Below are 21,987 nucleotides of genomic sequence, written 5' to 3'. Positions count from 1 at the left end.
CATAATAAAATAATATCAATATGAAAAACACACTTATGTTCATCACAACACTTAGCTAGGATATGTACTACACAAGTGTACAATAAATGAATAAATTTGTAGTAAATGTTCATATATTTGTTTATAAGAAAAGATGAAATTAAATAGTTTTCTGCAACTTAGATGGAACCTGAAGGTATCATGTTGAGTGAACTAAGTTGGAGAGAGAAATACCAAATGATCTCATTTATAGGAGAGAGAGAGGGGGGAGGGAGCAAAGAAGGGAGGGAGGGAGGGAGATAAAGAAAGGGAGGGAGGGAGAGAGAGAGAGAACACAAGGTAATTGGCAATAGTGAACAATGACAAATCCCACTGCCTAAAATTGCAAAACTCATATTACCAAGCCAAAGTGGGAAATTAAGTAGCCAATTAGGAGTGACAGTTGGTGGAGGGTCTTGGGTGTTTTGGTGATGGTGTAGTAACTTTGCATATCAGTACTATAAGTTTTAACATTGCTACCTAAGTTATTAAAAAAATTAACATTAATTTTTGAAGGACTAAAAGAAACTTAAAGAAAATAATAATGGTACTTAGCAAGCTGGGACATTAGCCCATTCTTTTTTATTTGTCTGTTTTCTTTTCTTTTTTTTTTTTTTTTGTTTTTGTTTTGGGACCTCACTCAGTGGGGATCAGTCATTCAATCCAGGCAGCCTCAGGGGACCACATGGGATGCCAGGGATAGAACCCAGGTCAGTCACATACAAGGCAAATGCTCTACCCACTGTGGTATTGCTCTGGTTCCTAGCCCATTTTTATTATTGCTCCAAAGCCATCCTAGAACAAAGAACTAGGGACTATGTAATGGATACTTCCCCAGATCTATTTATACTTGTATTTACATTGGAAGCTATATTTTCTGTTTATACTTATATACTTATATATGCTTATTATATATTCCTCTAATTCTGATCAATTGTCACAATATTCACCCTAGCTTTTCTCCTTTCAGTATTTATAATACCTTTTTCCAATAGTAAAACATCTGGCTTTCATTCATAAAATGTATTTACTTAGTATTTAGTTCATCTGTACACACAAAGTAGTTTCAAACTTGTCAACACACAATCCCATGAGAAGGAAATTTACTAACTGGAGTAGAGCATTGGTATGCAATTCTTTTATTTGTCTTTACATTATCCAGTTAAATACTGACTAACAAAATAATTTAGGTTGATGTTTTTTACTTCCCCATTCCCTGCAGTGTACTTTTGTCACTTACTCAAATATTGTTAGGCTTATGTGTTATCATTTATATACCATTTATTCCCATAAATCTATTGGACATACTTTACTTTAATTCAATAATGTACAGATGCATGAGCCTTGATAAATAATTACTCAAGCATCCAACACTGCAGTCATAATCTACTCCATATCCCAAATTTCCTCATGCAGACTTTGATCAGTCCCTTCCCCAAACTCTTCTTACCCTTCCCACTGTCTTACCTTTGATCAAAATATTATACAAATGGTCACATCTCCCTGCAACTTTTGTATTCTAGACCCTTCTGCTTTGCAACTGCATCTGGCTTTTATGTTTCCAATAGTTTATACTTTTTATTGCTGAATAGTGTTTCCTTGCATGCAAGTACCAGAATTTAGCTATTTACCAACTGAAGAGCATATGTCATGTCCAGTTTGGGTTATTAAAACAATGCTGCTAGTAAAACATGAGTAAAAATTTTCATATGAACCTAAGCTTTAATTCACCCTGTAATGGGATTGCTGTGTATGACATTCTAAATAAAATTAACTTTGTGAGGTGCCTTCATATGTTTTCCACAATGGTTGCCATGTCTAGCAGTTCCACAATGTATATACAAAACAACAAAACTTAGTTTCTCAGCATCCAAGGTAGCATTTTGTGAGGCCAGAGTTGGAGATTTTTGTGTGTGTGTGTGATTTTTGGGTCACACCCGGCAGTACTCAGGGGTTATTCCTGGCTCCAGGCTCAGAAATTGCTCCTGGCAGGCACGGGGCACCGGGATTCGAACCTATGACCTCCTGCATGAAAGGCAAACGCTTTACCTCCATGCTATCTCTCCGGCCCCAATTTTAGCCATTCTAATATAGGTATAGTGATATCTCTTTATAATTTAAATTTGTACTCCTTAAATGTTGGAAATTTTTACACATGATCACTTGCTCTCTATATATTTTCTCTCTACATATTTCTCTCTATATATTTTCCTAGGTGAGTACTTAGATATTTTGCTCATTTTAAATATTGAGTTTTATGGTTGAACTTCAAAAGTTACAAATGGGATTTGCAGTTTTTCCTCTGCTTGTGTTTAATTTAACAGTATATTCTCTGGAACAATTGTTTTTGATTTTTTAAAACGTAATTTCACCCCCACCTTATATGACTCATAAATTCAGTATTATACCTAAAATTGTCATTAAAAATGAAAAACTTTTATTTTCTAGTAGGAGTTTGAAGCTTCTCATTTTATATTTATGTCTATAAATTATTTTGAGGCTTTTATTTTTTGTTTTGTTTTTCATATGTTTAAGACATAAGGTTTGGGACAAGAACCATTTCTTTGTATAGAGATATCAATTTGTTTGAGCAAGGTTTTCTAAAAATATTGTTCTTTCTTCCTTAAATTTACTTTGTAACTTGTCAAGGTGATTTTGTTGGCCTATTTCTGGACTCTATCCTGCTCATGTCTGTGATCACTATAACTTTATAGTAAGTGTTAAATCTGATTATGAATATTTCTGTTTTGTTCTTCTCTTCCAAATAATTTCATGTCTTCTAGTTCTTTTGTATTTGATATAAACTTCAGAAACAACTTATAAATATCTACACAAATTCTACTTGAGTTTTTAATGGTATTGTGAACTGTATGAGAAGCCTCAGGCTCCAAAACGAGGACCTGGAGAGATGTAAGTCCGAAAGCAAACATCAATACAGGAAATAATCCACACAGTGAATGGGTGAAAGTATGGTTTTAGGAATTCCAACACTCAAGCCAGGAATCCCACCCCACAAGCCTGCAGCTCCTAAGAAGAAAAACAGCTTCGTGGAAGAAGACTAAAGAATGAGCCCTTTCCTTTTTGAAACCCAGACTTTTATAGGCAAGAACCAGATTGCATCCTAGGGTGGAGAAGGAATACCAAGTAGGGAGGGATCCACTAATAGAATAGTGAACAATTTCTAGATCACTGGGGAGTAATTACACTGTAACAATATTTTTATCTTTCATCTATGATCACAGATATTTTCTATTAATTTAGGCAATTCCTGACTGCTTTCATCAGTACCTTATAACTTTCAAGATGGAGGTCATATTTTAGATACCAATTTTTTTTATTTTTAACCTAAGTAATTATGTGATATTTTTTAGTTTTTAATTCTAAATCTACATTGTTAATACACAAAAATATTGTTATTTTCTCATGTCATTTTCTCAATTTTTCTTTATGTCTTAAAACCCTATTAAATTTAATTAGTTGTTGCTTTTTTGGTGCATCTTTTGGTATTTTCTACATAGATAGTTGCATTATACAATATAACTTTTTCTCCCTTTCTAATTTGTGAATCTTTAATTTATCTTTCATGCTTTAATGAACTGGATAGAATTTACCATGAGTTTGAATAGTTAGTAGTGATAAATTATTCTTTTCTTGTACTTAGGGAAGAGAGCATTCCATTTTGACATTGGTGTGGTGTTGGTAGCTATTGAAATCTTTATGCAGTTGAAAAATACCCTTTCTTAAGTTATACTTCTGACACAATAACATGAGAAGATGGACTTATTCCTATTGAAACAAGTTTTAAAAATAAACACCCCCCAAAATGAAAAATGAAAAAAATAAGAAAAATAAAACCTAACTCAATAATATTCTTGAAAATCATTTTAAATAGTAAATGGTTCCTAAAAATCCTTCTAATGTTGTAAGTCAAGTATACTTTATATACACAATAGAACACTATGCAGCTGTCAGAAAGAATGAAGTCGTGAAATTTTCTAGTACATGAATGTACATGGAAACTATTATGCTGAGTTAAATGAGTCAGGTGGGAGAGAGACAGATACAGAAGTCTCACTCATCTGTGATATTTAAGAAAAATAAAAGATAGTTTGGTAATAATACTCAGAGACAACAGAGATGAGATTTGAAAGGACCAACTCATGATATGAAGCTTACTACAAAGATTGGTGAGTACAGTTAGATAAATAACTATACCAACAACTATCATGACAATGATAGTGAGTGATAGAAATAGAATGCCTGTCTCAAAGACAGGTAGGGGATGGAAGATGAGGGCGATGGGGAACATTGGTGGTGGGAAGGTTGCACTGGTGAATGGGGGGGGCATACTTTTTATGATAGAAACCCAACTACAAACATGTTTGTAATCATGGCGCTTAAAACTACTACTACTAATAAAAATTAACAGAATGTTCCATTGTATAAAACATATCAAAAATCTACTAAAACTCAGTTAAAACTCAGTTAATTAATTAATTAATTCTTTGAAACTCAGTTAAAAGAATACATGATATAAGAACTAAGATAACTCTATTTTCAGTTCCTATAAAATGGAAACTCCATTCCAGATCCCGACACACAGTATTTCCACCTACCCTAAGGTAAATGTAACTGAGGCTAAAATCCAAGTGAATATAGCTAAGACTGGGTTATAAACCTTTCCCCCAGGCCCCATTTCCTTCTTTTACTCGAAGTACCATACAATGGATGTACTGCAATGGGTGGAGCATGCTGAGAAGACTGTGATTCAGAGACATTCACCTCAGCTTATTTGTAGATCATAAATCATAGGTTCCAAGCCCTCCCCCTGCATTGGGGTAATTAGCCCTGGAGTAGGGGTGTCACTCTTGAGTTAGGAGGTCCATCATTATTTTCACTCTCAGTTTCAGAAGTAGAGTAGAGATATATTTTTCCCTGCTGACAAAAAAGCAGAATTTGAAACAGAGAACTGTAAAACAGAAAATTATAAAGCTCTTTCCAAAAGATCTGAATTAACTAGTAATATTGTGTTGAAAAGTTCAAGTCCAAGGGCATTTACCAAAACAGTAGAGGTTATGGTCAACAGCAACAGAGGAGACTGATGGAATCATCAGAGACTTAGGCTATATTATATACCAGAAAATTTTCAAGACAAAAATCTGGGAAAGAGATATTTATGAGGATCCCTTGGAGATTGGAGCAATTGTCAAATATTGACCAAAGTTGCTCACATATGATTGGATCAGTCTGTGAAGCAAGTTACACTGTAAGATTTCTTTTCTTTTCTTTTTTTTTTTTTTTTTTTTTTTTAGTATAGAGCAATCAGCGTTTAGCGGAGATTAAAATCTGAGGTGGCCTCTAAAGAGAGACCCAACTACCAGGAAAATCCATAAACATACCAGCCTCACAGCTAATTGCACTGGGACCCTGTGGGGAGGGGCAAAAGCAACGTCCCACACCCTGCTTAAGTCCTGGAGGCTGCACACACAGAGATCCACCCTACTACTGCCACCACACCAATGGCTCAGCTTCACCGCTTCTCCAATCATCTCTGCAGAGACTCCTAGCACTCAAATATTTCAAGTATACAAATTTTGTTGCTGCTTCACAGGGAGCTGTGAAGCCAGGTCAGGCTACCTTCCTCTGCCCCCATTCCTCTATACTTCCAGCAAGCACACCCATGAACCAGAACTTTCCGCCATGTCTGCCCAAACAGCCAAAGCCATAGACTCACGTAACTCTCAAAAGAGAGGACCAACTAGCAGGAAAAACCGATGGGAATACCAGTCTCACCGTTGTCATCATTTGAGCTCATCAGCCCAGTGTTGCACATCGACTCCTCAAATTTGTGACCATGTGGCCACTTATGTAGCCAAGCAACAACCCATAATTTTAATTCTGATTGCCCAGTATGAATACACAAAATATTAAGTAAATTATTCTTAGCTGCCAAGGATCAGGCTTTGAGGAAGTTGAGAAACTGATGACCAGGATGTTGGGATATTGAATGCCAGAAATAATTGCAGTATAAACAGCTCTAAACTAGTGTGTAAAATTAAGAAATTTAATTAAAAGAAAAGAAAATTGAGGCCAACGATATAGCACAGCAGCAGGGCATTTGCCTTACATGCAGCCGATCCAGGATGGACGGTGTTTTGAATTCGAGCATCCCATAGTCCCCCATGTCTGCCAGGAGCCATTTCTGAGCGTAGAGCCAGGAGGAACTCCTAAGTGCCACTGGGAGTGGCCCAAAAACTAAAAAAAAGAAAATTAATAAAAGAAATCTGAATGGCCAGAGATAGTTCAGATGAGTCCTACCAAAATCACTGTTATCCACATGTGTCTGTAGTTATATCCAAAATCCCTGGTGAGAAACTTCATACTATGGGTGTTGGGAGGAAATAATCCAGCCAGTTACCAAACAAATAAAAATAAAATAAAATAAAAATCCCATAAAAGATGATAAATTAGCCCTCACGATTGCTACATTTATCTTAAATGTCCACTTTCCAAAAAGCTACAATATTTAAATCAATAGGAAAGTATGAGTCATTCTGGGACAAAAAGCAAACAAAAAATGTTTATGAGAGCAACCAGATGTCAGATTTATCAGGAAAAATAAAAGACTTCAAAGTGATTGTTACAAAAGCATACAGAGAACTAAAGACAGCCATGGCTTAATAAAGAAAAGAAAGGCATGACAATATTGTCACATCATATGAAACTATTAGCAAAAGGATAAAAACTTTCTAAAAAAAAAAAGAACTAAGTGATAATTCTGGGGTTGAAAATTAGACTAACTGAAATTTTAAAAACTACTAGAGGAGTTCAACAAACTGCATTATTATTCATAATATAGTTAAGAATTAACAAACTTAAAGTTAAATCAGTGGATATGAGGCAGGAGTGATAACGATAGTTCACCATGTAGGGTTTTTTTCTGGCACATGTTCAACATGAGTTCAATCCTCGACATCTCATATGGTTCCCTGAGGACTTCCAGGAAAGATTCATTGAACAAAGAAGTCCAGAGTATCACTGGATGTCAAAAACAAACACAAACAAAAAACTTAATGAGAATTATAAAACCTTAAAAGACAAGAAATAAAATAAAAATGAAGAAAGTAAAGAAAGTGAATAGGCCAGGGAAATAACATTCCTATGTCTGATCTCCAACATCAAGGTGAGAATAACTCCCAATCACAAAAGGAATAGGATAAGATGAAGAAAAGAGGGAAAAAGGAGGAGGGAGAGGAGAGGAAAGAAAGAAAGAAGGAAGGAAAAGAAAGAAAGAAAGGAAAGAAAGAAAGAAAGAAAGAAAGAAAGAAAGAAAGAAAGAAAGAAAGAAATAAAAAAAGATAGAAAGAAAGAAAGAAAGAAAGAAAGAAATAAAGAAAGAAAGAAAGAAAGAAAGAAAGAAAGAAAGAAAGAAAGAAAGAAAGAAAGAAAGAAAGAAAGAAAGAAAGAAGAAAGAAAGAAAGAAAGAGAGAGAAGAGAGAGAAAGAAAGAAAGAAAGAAGAGAGAAGAGAGAGAGAAAGAAAGAGAAAGAGAGAAGAGAAAGAGAGAAGAGAAAAGAAGAGAGAGAAGAAAGAGAGAGAGAAAGAAGAGAGAGAGAAAGGAAAGAAAGAGAAAGAAAGAAAGAAGAAAGAAAGAAAGAAAGAAAGAAAGAAAAGAAAGAAAGAAAGAAAGAAAGAAAGAAAGAAAGAGAGGAAGAAAGAAAGAAAGAAAAAAAGAAAGAAGAAAGAAAGGAAGGAAAGAAGGAAGGAAGGAAGGAAGGAAGGAAGGAAGGAAGGAAGGAAGGAAGGAAGGAAGGGAAGGAAGGAAGGAAGGAAGAAGGAAGGAAGGAAGGAAAGGAAAGGAAGGAAGGAAGGAAGGAAGAAGGAAGGAAGGAAGAAAAAGGAACTATGAAATTGGAGAAATGTGAAATACCATTATGCACATCAACTTACACAAATTGGAATATTAGAAAAAAGAACAAAATGGGGCCGGCGTGGTGGGGCAAGTGATAAGGTGTTTGCCTTGCACGCGGCTAACCTAGGACGGACCGCAGTTCGATCCCCCGGCGTCCCATATGGTCCCCAAGCCAGGAGCGACTTCTGAGCGCATAGTCAAGAGTAACCCCTGAGCGTCACCCAGTGTGGCCTAAAAACCAAATATTAATAAAGGGTATTGTCACCTATTTGAAAATCATCACTTGACTATAGACAGATTTCTAGGTTCTTAATTTTATTCTATTAGCCCATATGTCTGTCCTTATGAAATTTCCATAGTATCTTGATTATTTTTTCTTTAGAGTAAATTTTAAAATTAAGAAGTATGATTCTTGGATGCACACTATTATTCATTTCTGCACTTAGTACAATAGCTAAAATATGTAGTCAACCTAGGTGTTCAACCACAGATGGATGAATGATGAAGATGTTATATACATACAAACAGTGGAATACTATGAAGCTGCAAGGAATGATGAAAGCATACAATTTGTTGTAACCTGGAAGGTATGTTGAGTGAAGTAACCCAGAAGATGAAAGATGAGCAAAGGATGATCTCATATAGTTGTGGTTTATAAAATAACTGATGAAGAAATGTAATGTAATGAAGGGGAGATGCCTAGTGCACTCTTGACCCCAGATTTCAAGGAGAAGAAGGAAAGAAAAGAAAAGAAATACGTAGGAATGAAGAAGATAATAAAAGAAAGTAACTGTAGAATTAGAAGTAATTGCCATTGTAATTAAGCAAGAAAGATAAATTAAATGAATTTAATTTATTTGCAGATGATACAATACTACACATAGAAATTCTTTTATCTAGAAACACGAACCCTATACAGTAAAGCTGTAGGCTACAAAATCAATATGCAGCCATCTGTTGCATTTTATATATAAGCAATGAAAACTTCAAATTCCATTCACCACTTACCCCCAAATATCAAGTAGTTAGGAATCAACTTAATGAAGAAGATAATAGAAATAAAAAGATAATAGAAATAAAAATTTGGGCTGCGGTAACATTACAGTGGGGAGAGCATTTGCCTGGCATGCAGCTAACCCAATTTCAATCCCCCGAAATGTATGTGGTTTCAGAGTACCTATAGAAGTGATCCCTGAGTTCAGAGCCAGAAATAAGTCTTGAACACCACTGGGCATGTCAAACACACACACACACACACACACACACACACACACACACACACACACACACACGAAGATGAAAAGAAGTAATGATATAAGAAAATAGAAACATTTTTTGTTCAGGTAGTAGAGGAATTAGCATAGTTAAGATGACCATATTATCTAACGTACTACACAGATTCAGTGCAATTCCTATCAAAATGCCCATGACATTATTTAAGAACTTGGAATAGATACTGCTAAAATGTGCATAGAATAAAAAATAATAGAACCAAACCCCTACTGAGAAAAAAAAATGGGAAGCATTGCATTAGTATAAAGCTATAGTAATCAAAATTGCGTGGTCATAGAAAAAGGTGTACTTTCAAAGCAATGTAATAGAATTGAAAGTTCAAAAATAAATCTTCAGATATATATACATATATATAGCTAATTCATGATAAGGAAGTAAGATGCATGAAGTGAAGCAATAAAACTATCTCCAAAAATAATGGTCTGGGAAAAAAATAGTTTGTGACATAAAAATAGTAAATTTGGACCCATATCTCACACCATATATAAAAGTTAACTCAAAAAGAAACAGACCGGGGCCAGAGAGATAGCATGGAGGTGGGTGTTTGCCTTGCATGCAGAAGGATGGTGGTTCAAATCTCAGCATCCCATATGGTTCCCCAAGCATGCCAGGAGCAATTTCTGAGCATAGAGCCAGGAGTAACCCCTGAGTGCTGGTAGGTGTTACCCAAAAACCAAAACAAACAAACAAAGGAACAGACCTTGATTTAGACCTGAATTCATTGTTTAGAAGTTGGGGGAAAAACTTTCATGATACTTCCTTTGAGGATATCTTTAATAGCTCAATTCCATTAACCTAAGGAAAATAAGGGGGAAATGACACTACATCAAAAAGAAAAGTGTCTGAATTGTGGAAGAAATAAAAAAAAAATAAAGATACCATACTGCATGGGTGAGGATAGTTTGATTACCATATGTATGGACAGAGGGCTAATATTCAAGATTTATAAAACACGCAAGAAACTCAGCAGCAACAACTAAAATAAACAGCCCTCTTAAAAAATGGGAAAAGGCAATAAACATATATTCCCCCAAAGAAGACATAAAGATGGCCAACATGTAGACATTGGAAAGTTTTCATCACCACAAATTATTAGGAAAATGCAAATTAAAATGAAATGAGAGAATTTCACTCACACAAGAGAGAATGGTCTGTATCAAAATGTCTGGAAATAACTAGTGCTGGCAGGGATGTAGTTAAAAAGAAACCCTCATCCTTAATAGATGGATCTGTAGGGGCAGAGAGATAGCATGGAGGTAGGGCATTTGCCTTGCATACAGAAGAATGGTGGTCAGAATCCCGACATCCTATATGGTCCCCCAAGCCTGCCAGGAGCAATTTCTGAGTGTAGAGCCAGGAGTAACCTCTGAGCGCTGCCTGGTGTGACCCAAAAACCAAAAAATAAAAAAATGGAACTGTAGTCTTATTCAACATTTATGAAAAACAATATGGACTTCCCTAAATATTAAGAATAAAACTTCTGTTGCAAGTCAGCCCTTGATGGGGCTGACTGATGGAAGGATGGAGGATGAGGTCTTCCTCCTCCAGCTCGGAGCACGCGTCTGTCACCCCGTTCAGCAGGCGGGGTATAAAGCTAAAAGGCAGTCAGGCTTCTGAAGATAACATCTTTATTCCGTGAATAAGGCTGAAGCCAAAAGTCCCATAATCAGCCCTTGAATAAAAGCCCCTGCCTTCCACAGACCCTTGCTTTTATACATCAGAATCAGGTACCACCCAGGGTGGGAGCAGAATGCCAAGTCACACCCTAGAGTTGGGCACAATCACCAATCAGAGTAGGGTCAGTAACATAATAATCCCATGGAAATGTTTACATACACAACAGCTTCCTATGATCCTGTGAGCCCACTTCTAAAATTCTACCATAAGCACACAAAACTGTACTTCAAAAAGTTATTTCCACTCATTGTTTCCAATAGCCAAGATCTAGAAATAATCTGTGCTCAACAATAGATGAATGAGTTCAAAAATAAGCTGTATAGTGTATTATTACTTAGCTATTGTCTAAAAAAAAAAAAAAAAGAAGAAATCTTGCATTTTGCTGCAAGTTGGATGGAACTGGGGAGTATCGGGTTGAACAAAGTGAATTAAAGATAAAAAAAAATGATCACCTAACAACCATTCTCATACATGGAGTATATACTCAGTAAAAGAATAAGCAGGGGCCCGGAGAGATAGCACAGCGGCATTTGCCTTGCAAGCAGCCGATCCAGGACCAAAGGTGGTTGGTTCGAATCCCGGTGTCCCATATGGTCCCCCATGCCTGCCAGGAGCTACTTCTGAGCAGACAGCCAGGAGTAACCCCTGAGCACCGCCGGGTGTGGCTCAAAAACCAAAAGAAAAAAGAAAAAAAAAAGAATAAGCAGAAGACTCTGAGAGAGTCTGAGAGCATAGGAATGAGTTTACTATGGAAAGTTGGAAAAATGGGAATCTAGGGTCAGCTGTGAAGGGATGTTGACACTAGTGACTATTTGGAAATACTGTTGCATGTATTCATAAAATATTTAACATGATGATTGAAAATAATGGTGTTTAAATTTAAAAAACTAAAGAAAGGATACTACTATCAAGGAGGTATAAATACAACCCAGTAAGGCAAAATTAGTTGCAAATTATATACCTGATTGAAATTTGTATCTCAAATGTAAAACTTCTGACAATACAATAGTAAAAATACAAATAATGAACAAAGAATATGAATAACCATTGCTCCAAAGAAGGTACACAAATGATCAATAAGCATGTGAAAAGATACTCAATATCAGGGAAATACAAATTAAAACCACAAAGAGATACAACTTTTTATAACCATTAGTATGGCTTGATTAAAAAGTCAGGTGGTAAGAGACCAGAGAGATGGTACAGGTGCTTGCCTTGCATGTAGCTGACTCAGTTTTTATGCTGGGTACCATACATAGATAGACTCTCACATCCTGCCAGGAGTATTCCCTGAGCAGAGATCCAGGAAGAAGCCTTCAGCACCACCAAGTGTGGCCCAAAAACCCAAAGGAAAGAAAAAAGGCAAATAATAATTACTAAACTATAGAAAATAGTATGGAAATTTCCCTATAAATTAAAACTGAAACCACTATATGATCCAACAATTACATTTGTGAGGAACAATAAAAGGAACAAAATGAGTATTTTTGAATCAGACTACCTGCAGCATTAAATTATATTAGCCAGGACATGGAAAGAACTTAAGATAGATTAGGGGCCGGGAAGGTGGCGCTAGAGGTAAGGTGTCTGCCTTGCAAGCACTAGCGTAGGATGGACCGCGGTTCGATCCCCCGGTGTCCCATATGGTCCCCCCAAGCCAGGGGCGATTTCTGAGCGCATAGCCAGGAGTAACCCCTGAGCGTCACCAGGTGTGGCCCAAAAACCAAAATATAGATAGATAGATAGATAGATAGATAGATAGATAGATAGATAGATAGATAGATAGATAGATAGATAGATAGATAGATAGATAGATAGATTAGTAGATAAAGGAGTTAAGAAGAAAACAAATATATATGTAGACATATATAATTAAATTTTATATCATCATTAATATGAAGGAAATCCTGCCACTGTTTTACAATATAGATGAATCTTGAGAGTACTTTACTAAAGAAAATAAGTCAGAGAAATCTAAATATTTTATGAACTCACTTATATATGGAATCTTAAAAATGAAGACATAAATAAAAGTAAAACAAAGTTGAACTCAGATAAAAGATAAGTTTTGTAGTTGCCAGATATAGAGTGTAAGAGAGAGAAAAATGAATGGTGCAAATTTCCTATTCTAAGATATTAGGAGCATACAACATTGATGACTGTAGTCAACATTGTTGTCTGTATCTATGAAAGTTGTCAAGTGAGTATATCTGAAGCATTCTCATCACAAAGAAAAAAAGACAGTTTTCTTTCTATTTTTTATTACTTTATTCAAACATCTTGATTTGTGATTATTTATAATAAAGTTGTTTTGGGCCTTCAATGTCCCAATACCATTCCCAGTACCAGTGTAACATTCCCTCCACCATTGTACCATATCTTACCCCACTCCCAAGCCTTCCCCCTGGTCAGGTACAAAATAATGTATTGTATATTGTTTGTTACAACCAAGTGGTCAATGGAATTATTGAAAAATACTTCAGAAAAGCAACTGTGAAAATTGATACACAATGGGGTCATTTAGTCATTGAGGGTTTAGGCTGTTTGTTGCTAGCTGAACATTCTAGGCTGTGTTTGTTTACTGAGATTAGTTGGCTTCTTATGATTCTTTTTCATCTAATTTAATGTGCTCTTACTGGATTGCTCCTGCAGTATTGAGGAATTCGGAGATGTTGCATGGCCTCAAATGCAGCTGTGCATTCCCAGGATCTATAAAAATGGGCTTATTAAGATCTTAATATACAAGGAAATATACAAGGTACTGACAGAAGTTAACAAAAAAAAAAAAAAACCTCTAACTCCATAAAAAAAAATGGGAAGAAATGAACAGACATTTCCTCAAAGAAGAAATACAAATGGCCAAAAGGCATATGAAAAAATGCTTCACATCACTAATCATGAGGGAAATGCAAATCAAAGTAACAATGAGGTACCATCTCACATCACAGAGACTGGCACACATCACAAAGAACAAGAACAATCAGTGCTGGTGGCAATGTGGGGAGAAGGAACTCTTATTCACTGCTGATGGGAATGTCATCTAGTCCAGCCCTTATGGAAACCAAGATGGAGGTTCCTCAAAAAAACTGGAAATTGAGCTCCCATTTGAACCAGCTATACCACTCTTAGGGATATAACCTAGAAACTCAAAAACGCAATACAAAAATCCCTTCCTCCCACATATATTCATTGCAGCACTATTTACAATAACCAGTCTCTGGAAACAACCAAGATGTCCTTCAACAGACGAATGGCTAAAGAAACTGGTACATATACACAATGTAATATTATGCAACCATCAGGAGAGATGAAGTCATAAAATTTTTCTATATATGGATGTACATGGAATCTACTGTGCTGAGTGAAATAAGTCAGAGGGAGAGAGAGACAAACACAGAAAATAATCTCACTCTTCTATGGGTTTTAAGAAAAATAGGAAATTGAAATAATTCCCAGAGATGAGGGCTGGAAGGATTGGCTCAAGTTATGAAGCTCACCACAAAGAGAGGTGAGTGCAGTTAGAGAAATAACTATACTGAGAACTATCATAACAATGTCAGTGAATGACGGATATAGAAACCCTGTTTCGAATACAGGCGAGGGGTGGGGGAAAGAGGAGTTGGGGGCATTGGTGATGGGAAGGTCGCACTGGTGAAGGGGGGTGTTCTTTTTATGACTGAAACCCAACTACAATCATGTTTGGAATCATAAAGATATTATTAATTTAAAAAAAGGCTTATGAGTTTACAAGGTCTTGTAGGGCTTCGAGAAGTACAGAAGTGGGTAGGGACAGGGGGAAGGCTGACCACTCTCACTCTGAAACAAACTCGGAATTTTCAGCCCTCAAGCAGGTGTACCTGGAGAAATTTTCTATTAGATTGGCTGTAGAGATTGGCTGTGAAGCAGCAAAGTTGGATCTCTAGCATAGCAGCAGCTAATGGGTTGTGGATGCAGCTATAGGGTTTTGTCAGGGTGGAAACTCATCCTTACCTCTCCCTAGAAAAACCCAGACTTTTCAGCTAGAAGACTGGTGTTTCCATGAAGTTTTGCATATGGGCTTGCATCTCTTAAAAGACTAGGGGCCGAAGAGAGAGCATGGAGGTTAGGCATTTGCCTTGCATACAGAAGGACAGTGGTTCGAATCCCAGCATCCCATATGGTTCCCTGAGCCTGCGAGGAGCGATTTCTGAGCATAGAGCCAGGAGTAACCACTGAGTACTGCAGGGTGTGATCCGAAAAACAAACAAAAAAAATTATTAAAAAAAAAAATAAAAGACCAACGAGTCTGTGGAGATGGGCTGACAATCTGGCATCTTCTTTTAAAAAAAAATAATGTGTAAATCTTTTCAAGATATTTACATTAAGAAAAAACCCCATTCACAATAGTGCCACACAAACTCAAATATCTTGAAATCAACTTGAGTAAAAATGTGAAGGACCTATACAAAGAAAACTATAAAACTCTGCTACAAGAAATGAGACAACACGCAGAAATGGAAACACATACCATGCTCATGGATTGGCAGGATTAATATCATCAAAATGGCAATACTCCCCAAAGCATTGTACAGATTTAATGTGATTCCTCTAAAGATACCCATGACATTCTTCAAAGAAGTGGATCAGGCACTTTTGAAATTCATTTGGAACAATAAACACCCTAGAATAGCTGAAGCAATCATTGGAAAAAAGAATATGGGAGGAATTACTTTTCCCAACTTTAAACTTTACTACAAAGCAATAGTTATCAAAACAGCATGGTATTGGAATAAGGACAGGACCTCAGATCAGTGGAATAGGCTTGAATACTCAGAGAATGTTCCCCAGATATACAATCACCTAATTTTTGATAAAAGAGCAAGAAATCCTAAATGAAGCAAAGAAAGCCTCTTCAACAAGTGGTGTTGGCACAACTGGCTAGCCACTTGCAAAAAATTGAACTTAGACCCCTAGTTAACATCATGTACAAAGGTAAAATCCAAATGGATTAAAGACCTCAATATCAGACCTGAAACCATAAGATATATAGAACAACACGTAGGCAAAGCACTCCAGAACATTGAGACTAAAGGCATCTTCAAAGAGGAAACTGCACTCTCCAAGCAAGTGAAAGCAGAGATTAACAGATGAGAGTATATTAAGCTGAAAAGCTTCTGCACCTCAAAGGAAATAGCGCCCAGGATACAAGAGCCACCCACTGATTGGGAGAAACTATTCACTTAATGCCCATCAGATAAGGGGCTAATCTCCAAAATATACAAGGCACTTACAGAACTTTACAAGAAAAATAATCTAATCCCATCAAAAAATGAGGAGAAGAAATGGACAGACACTTTGACAAAGAAGAAATACAAATGGCCAAAAGACATATTAAAAAAATGCTCCACATCACTAATCATCAGGGAGATGCAAATCAAAACAACTATGAGGTACCACCTCACACCACAGAGATTGGCACACATCACAAAGAATGAGAACAAGCAGTGTTGGCGGGGATATGGAGAGAAAGGAACTCTTATCCACTGCTGGTGGGAATGCCATCTAGTTAAAAATTTATGGAAAGCAATATGGAGATTCCTCCAAAAACTGGAAATCGAGCTCCCATACGATCCAGCTATACCACTCCTAGGAATATACCCTAGGAACACAAAAATACAATACAAAAATTCTTTCCTTACACCTATATTCATTGCAGCACTATTTACCATGGCAAGACTCTGGAAACAACCAAGATACCCTTCAACAGATGAATGGCTAAAGAAACTGTGGTACACATACACAATGGAATATTAGGCAGCTGTCAGGAGAGATGAAGTCATGAAATTTTCCTATACATGGATGTACATGGAATCTATTATGCTGAGTGAAATAAGTCAGAGAGAGAGATGCAGAATGGTCTCACTCATCTATGGGTTTTAAGAAAAATGAAAGACATTCTTGCAATAAAAATTTTCAGACACAAAAGAGAGGAGGGCTGGAAGTTCCAGCTCACTTCATGAAGCTCACCACAAAGAGTGATGAGTGTAGTTAGGGAAATAACTACATTGTGAACTATCCTAACAATGAGAATGTATGAGGTAAATAAAAAAACCTGTCTAGAGTATAGGTGGGGGTAGAGTGGGAAGGAGGGAGATTTGGGACATTGGAGATGGGAATGTTGCACTGGTGATGGGTGGTGTTCTTTACATAACTGAAACCTAAACACAATCATGTATGTAATCAAGGTGTTTTAATAAAATATATATATAAAATAAAAAATAATGTGTAATCTTTTCTTTCTTTTTTTTTTAGAAAGTCCTCATTTTATTGGTGTTGCCAACATCAGATTGCCTCACAGTGAGGAAAATCTCCTTTCTGGCATAATCTCAGTACAAGCATGTGTGTCTTGTGAATTGTGCCCTTTGACGTAGGTTTTATCCCTGGTAGAGACCTTAAACTCGGTAGAAAACCTCAGCATAAAAGCATTTCCCGTATTAACAATTCTTACACTCCCAAGAAGAATTATATATATTCCTATTTTTAAAAATCTAATCTCTACATGCAGTCAAGCTGGCAGCTTTTGAGTGTTTCCTTTGGAGTACATGTAAAAAGTGAAACCTCTTTTGAAAAAATTAGATCAGTTTACTATTTCTTTTTTCAATTATCTTTATTTAAATACCGTGATTACAAATATAATTGTAGTTGTATGATTAGAGTATGTAAAGAACACCCCCGTTCACCAGTGCAGGATTCCCACCACCAATTTCCCAGATCTACCTACTCCCTACCCCACCCACACCTGTACTTGAGACAGGCTTTCTTTTTCCCTCATTCATTCACATAGTTTTCAGTGTAGTTATTTCTCTAACTGCACTTATCATTCTATGTGGTGAGCTTCATGTCATTAGCTGCACCTACATGGGAGGATGGGGGAAGTAAGGGTTGGGACTGAGGCAGTAAAATATTAGAAATGAGCTTTGTAGGGCAGTATCAAGGTCCCAATACAAGATGGATATTATGGATATATAGAATATATGCATACAATACTATCAATATTAAAACAAAGAGAAAAAATTTCCACTGACTGTCCCAATATAAACCAGTGCTAGAACAGCCTGCCCTCCTCCCAGAGCGCATTCCCATTAGTGTAGGGAGAGGTAGGGGGAAAGCCTGTTGACCCCTATAGAGTCCACCTAGACTGGTGCCCAGGGAAAGACTGAAGTCCAGGTGAGAAAAACCCTATACCTGGCAAGAGCTGGTCTCCAGAATCAAGGACAAAATCGGAAGCCAGATGTCTGCCCGCCCTCCTCCCCATGCACCTCCCCCCTGGAGTACGGAGGGAGGGGGGAACCTGAGGACCACTAAGAGTCCACCTGAACCCACTTCTGGCCATCTGAGCTGGCACCCAGGGAAGGCCTGGACAATCTCTTCAAGATATTTACAAGGTAAATCATTATGCTTTATATCTTCAACTTTTACAGTGTAATATGTCAATTATATCTATAAAACTGGGCAGGGAGGTAATTCAAAAAGCTGAAGTGCATGCCTGGCATACACAAACCCCCAGGTTTGACCCCTATCAATGCCGAGACTCCCAATCACTTTCAGCTGTGGCTACAGTGCTGCTGGGAGTACCTAAAAAAACCTTGGAGTTTGGGAACAATTGTTGATGATGTGGCAAAATCAGAATTTCCATACACTGACCATGATCATATCTAAAATAATGTGCTCTATGAGGAATAGTTAAGCAGCTATGCAAAATTGTGGAGTAGAGTTACTATATGATCCAGAAATTTTACTTTTAGCTATATCCCCACAGAAATTCTTAATACCCTTTCAGTAACAATATTGCAAACCTCCGAACCACAGTGTCTAAAAGGAAAGAGCAAAAGTAAGAGTAAGAGAGAGAGATAAAGAGTGAGAGAGAGACAGAGAGAGAGAGATGTCTGCTCCAGAAGTAGGTAACTGGAAGGGTGAGAGGAAAACTGGGGACAGTGGCAGGTGGCAGGAAATTTGCCCTGGTGAATAGTGTTGTACATTGTATGACTGAAACTCAGTCATGAACAAATTTGTAGCTGTGAAAAATAAAAGCAGCTCTATTATGAACAAGCTCTTAACCTCAGTGTTTAAATAAAAAAAAGGGAATGTCAAAAAAGAAGAAATAAAATTTGTTTTTGCATGCTGTATCTTTTCAAACTTTGTTATTTTTGTTGTCATTGTTTTTATATAATAGCTGTTGTCTTATGCCTTCCCCTTCATTGTCCACATTGGTGTTTCAATGACCCAGTCTCTGTCTTTCTCTCTCTCTCCCTCTCTCTCTATCTCCCTCTCTCTCTCCCTCTCTCTCTCCCTCTCTCTCACACACACACACACACACATTTGTGGTGCTCACACTTTTTAACTGTGGTGATCACCAATGGCCATACCTAGCTTCTAGGACTCAGTGAGATGCTTGCAGAGGTTACACTCTTTAATTGATATACATGTACTCTGTTTACAGTATCCATATATGTGCTGGTCTGGGTCTCAATGACTGGACATGAGACTCACACATCTTTTTTGTTGTTGTTGTTGTTGCATGTCAGGAAATCGCTTTCTGCTTGAGGCCAAGCAGGAACAATTCTGGCTTAACAGAGTTTTTCTCAAGACTGAGTTTAACAGGGCACAGCCAGGATATAGATGACAGTGGTCTTATACTGCAGAAACTTCTAGTCCAGACAGCCATCCTTCTAGCAAAGCCTTTCAGGAAATCGAGCCAGAATCTGTGAGAAAGAGCCACACCAAGAGAACCAGCCAGCCCAGCCACACCCAGCTGGGAGTCCCAATTATTCCACCCACTACTGCTTCAAAATGAGTTACCTCTTTTAAGGGAGTGTAATCTAAGAATTGTATTGATTGGGGTAACACCCCTCTATTATGCTTACACACACATGACCACACTTTGTCAGAAATTTTGTAGCACTAGGAGGCATAGCTAACAGAGCTACAAGGGTCCTGAATGGCACATGTGACAACCTCAGGGTTTGAATTCATGACCATATGCTTCAAAGCAGGTATTCTAAGCCACTAAGTAGTTCTTAGGACTTAATTATATGTTTAATGTAGTTGCAGTAATGGTGTCAGAATCATACATGTTGCAGTGTGATCTGATTAATGTAAGCATTAAACATAACGTTTAGTCTGAGAAATAATGTGTTTGGATCCAAAGTACTTTTTAACTAGTTTTTGTCTACTTATTTAATCTGTAGATTTTCTCTCGTTTGGGGGGAAGAGGGACACACTCAGTGATACTCGAGGTTTACTCCTGGCTCTGTACTTAAGGATCACTCCTATGGCATTTGTAGAACCATCTGAGATTTTGGGTATCAAACCCAAGTCAGCAACATGCAAGACAAGTCTTTACCTGCTGTACCTCTCTAGTTTCTTTTTATTTTTTTTTCTCTCTTTGTTTCCTGTCCTTTGAACCAGGTAATTTTTCTTTTTTTCTTCTCTGGGTTTTTTGTTTGTTTGGTTTTGGCTTTTGGATTTTGAGTCACACCCGGCAGCACTCAGGGGTTACTCCTGGCTCTGAGCTCAGAAATCACTCCTGGCAGGCTCAGGGGGATCAGATGGGATGCTGGGATTCAAACCGGAGTTCGTCCTGTATTGGCCACGTGCAAGGCAAATGCCTTACCACTGTGCTATTGCTCTAGCCCCAGAACGAGGTAATTTTTCACCCCACTTATCTTTACTATTGACAGTTATTTAACTTTGTTCTCTATATACTGAAAGGAGCTACAACAATTTGTATCTGATTCTTCTGCGCCATCTTATGTTACTTTTCTTTTCCTTTGCTTTTTGTTTGGATGTCACACATAATGATGCTCAGAAAATTTTCCTGACTTCGTGCTCAGAGATCACTCCTAGTAGGGCTCATATGGTATGCCAAGGGTAGAATCCAGGTTGGATACATGCAAGGTGCTGTACTATAGCTTTGTCCCACTATGTTATTATCTATAGACATTCTTTTCAGCATTTAAAGATGCCCCCTAGTTTGCTTCATTACTGACAAATGTCTTTGATGCTCTACATATTATATGTTTTTTTTTAATTCTCTAGTTGCCATCAGGATTTCTTTTTTGACTTCTACATGATGCAAATAGTGAAAATGCCCAAAATGTCCAAACTTTGGACATATAATATTCATTATTCACTAGGCTTTATTCTGGAATTCTAGTATTGTATTGCCATATCATTTGATATTGTCCCACAGCTCTTAGATATTCTATTCTCTTCTGGAATTGCTCATCAGATATTTCAGGCTATGTATCTTGCCCGTCCAGTCCTTCAACACAGCAACCACCCTAAATTATAAGCTATAATTTTACATCCTCTGTCAGATGATTTCAACATGTGTTATTTATGGTCATGCTTATTGCTTTGTCTCTTAGAAGTATGTTGCTTCTTTTTGCCTTTTCATATACCTCATAATTTTTGTTAAAAATTGGATATCATGTGTATACTTCAAAGTAAATCATTTCATATGCTTAAGACTGGACATAATTACTTTTGCTATCACTTTAATGTGGGGTCCTGTGTCAGGCCTGTCAGTAGTTGAATTGCATTTGATTCTTGAAGTTGTCCTGGCTACTCTTAGCCATTAGAGGTTTCAAATTCCTTCAGTGGCAGCATAGGTTCTAGTGGCTCTAGATATAGGTTTTGCAACATGAATATCCTTCTTACCTCAGCTGCAATGAATTTTCATCATTGCCATAAGTGCAACCATTACAAAAGTTTTGATGTCCTTCTGTTTCTGGTGGGCTATAACTGGAGTTTTTCCAGGATTCTAGTATCTCAAAGAACTGAGTAAAACATAAGATAGAAAATAAGACACATCAAGAGTTTATTTGAAATTGAAAAGTACACTCTCTAGAGCATATTAAGCAGGAGTGCCTTGAGACTCCAAGAATATGATTCTTGTATTATGATCTGATGGGGGAAACCGTGGTGTGGGATTAACCAGATGCCATTCTCACTCAATATATGTCTTGTTGTTTATTGGTTGGAAAAATCTTTGAATGTAGTACCTTGGATTAGAACAATATATACAGTCTCATATAAAAATCTTGA

The sequence above is a fragment of the Suncus etruscus genome, chromosome 14, assembly GCF_024139225.1.
Source record: "Suncus etruscus isolate mSunEtr1 chromosome 14, mSunEtr1.pri.cur, whole genome shotgun sequence".
Taxonomy (NCBI): domain Eukaryota; kingdom Metazoa; phylum Chordata; class Mammalia; order Eulipotyphla; family Soricidae; genus Suncus; species Suncus etruscus.
The sequence above is the reverse complement of the archived record's forward strand: the minus strand, read 5'-3'. Positions refer to the sequence as shown.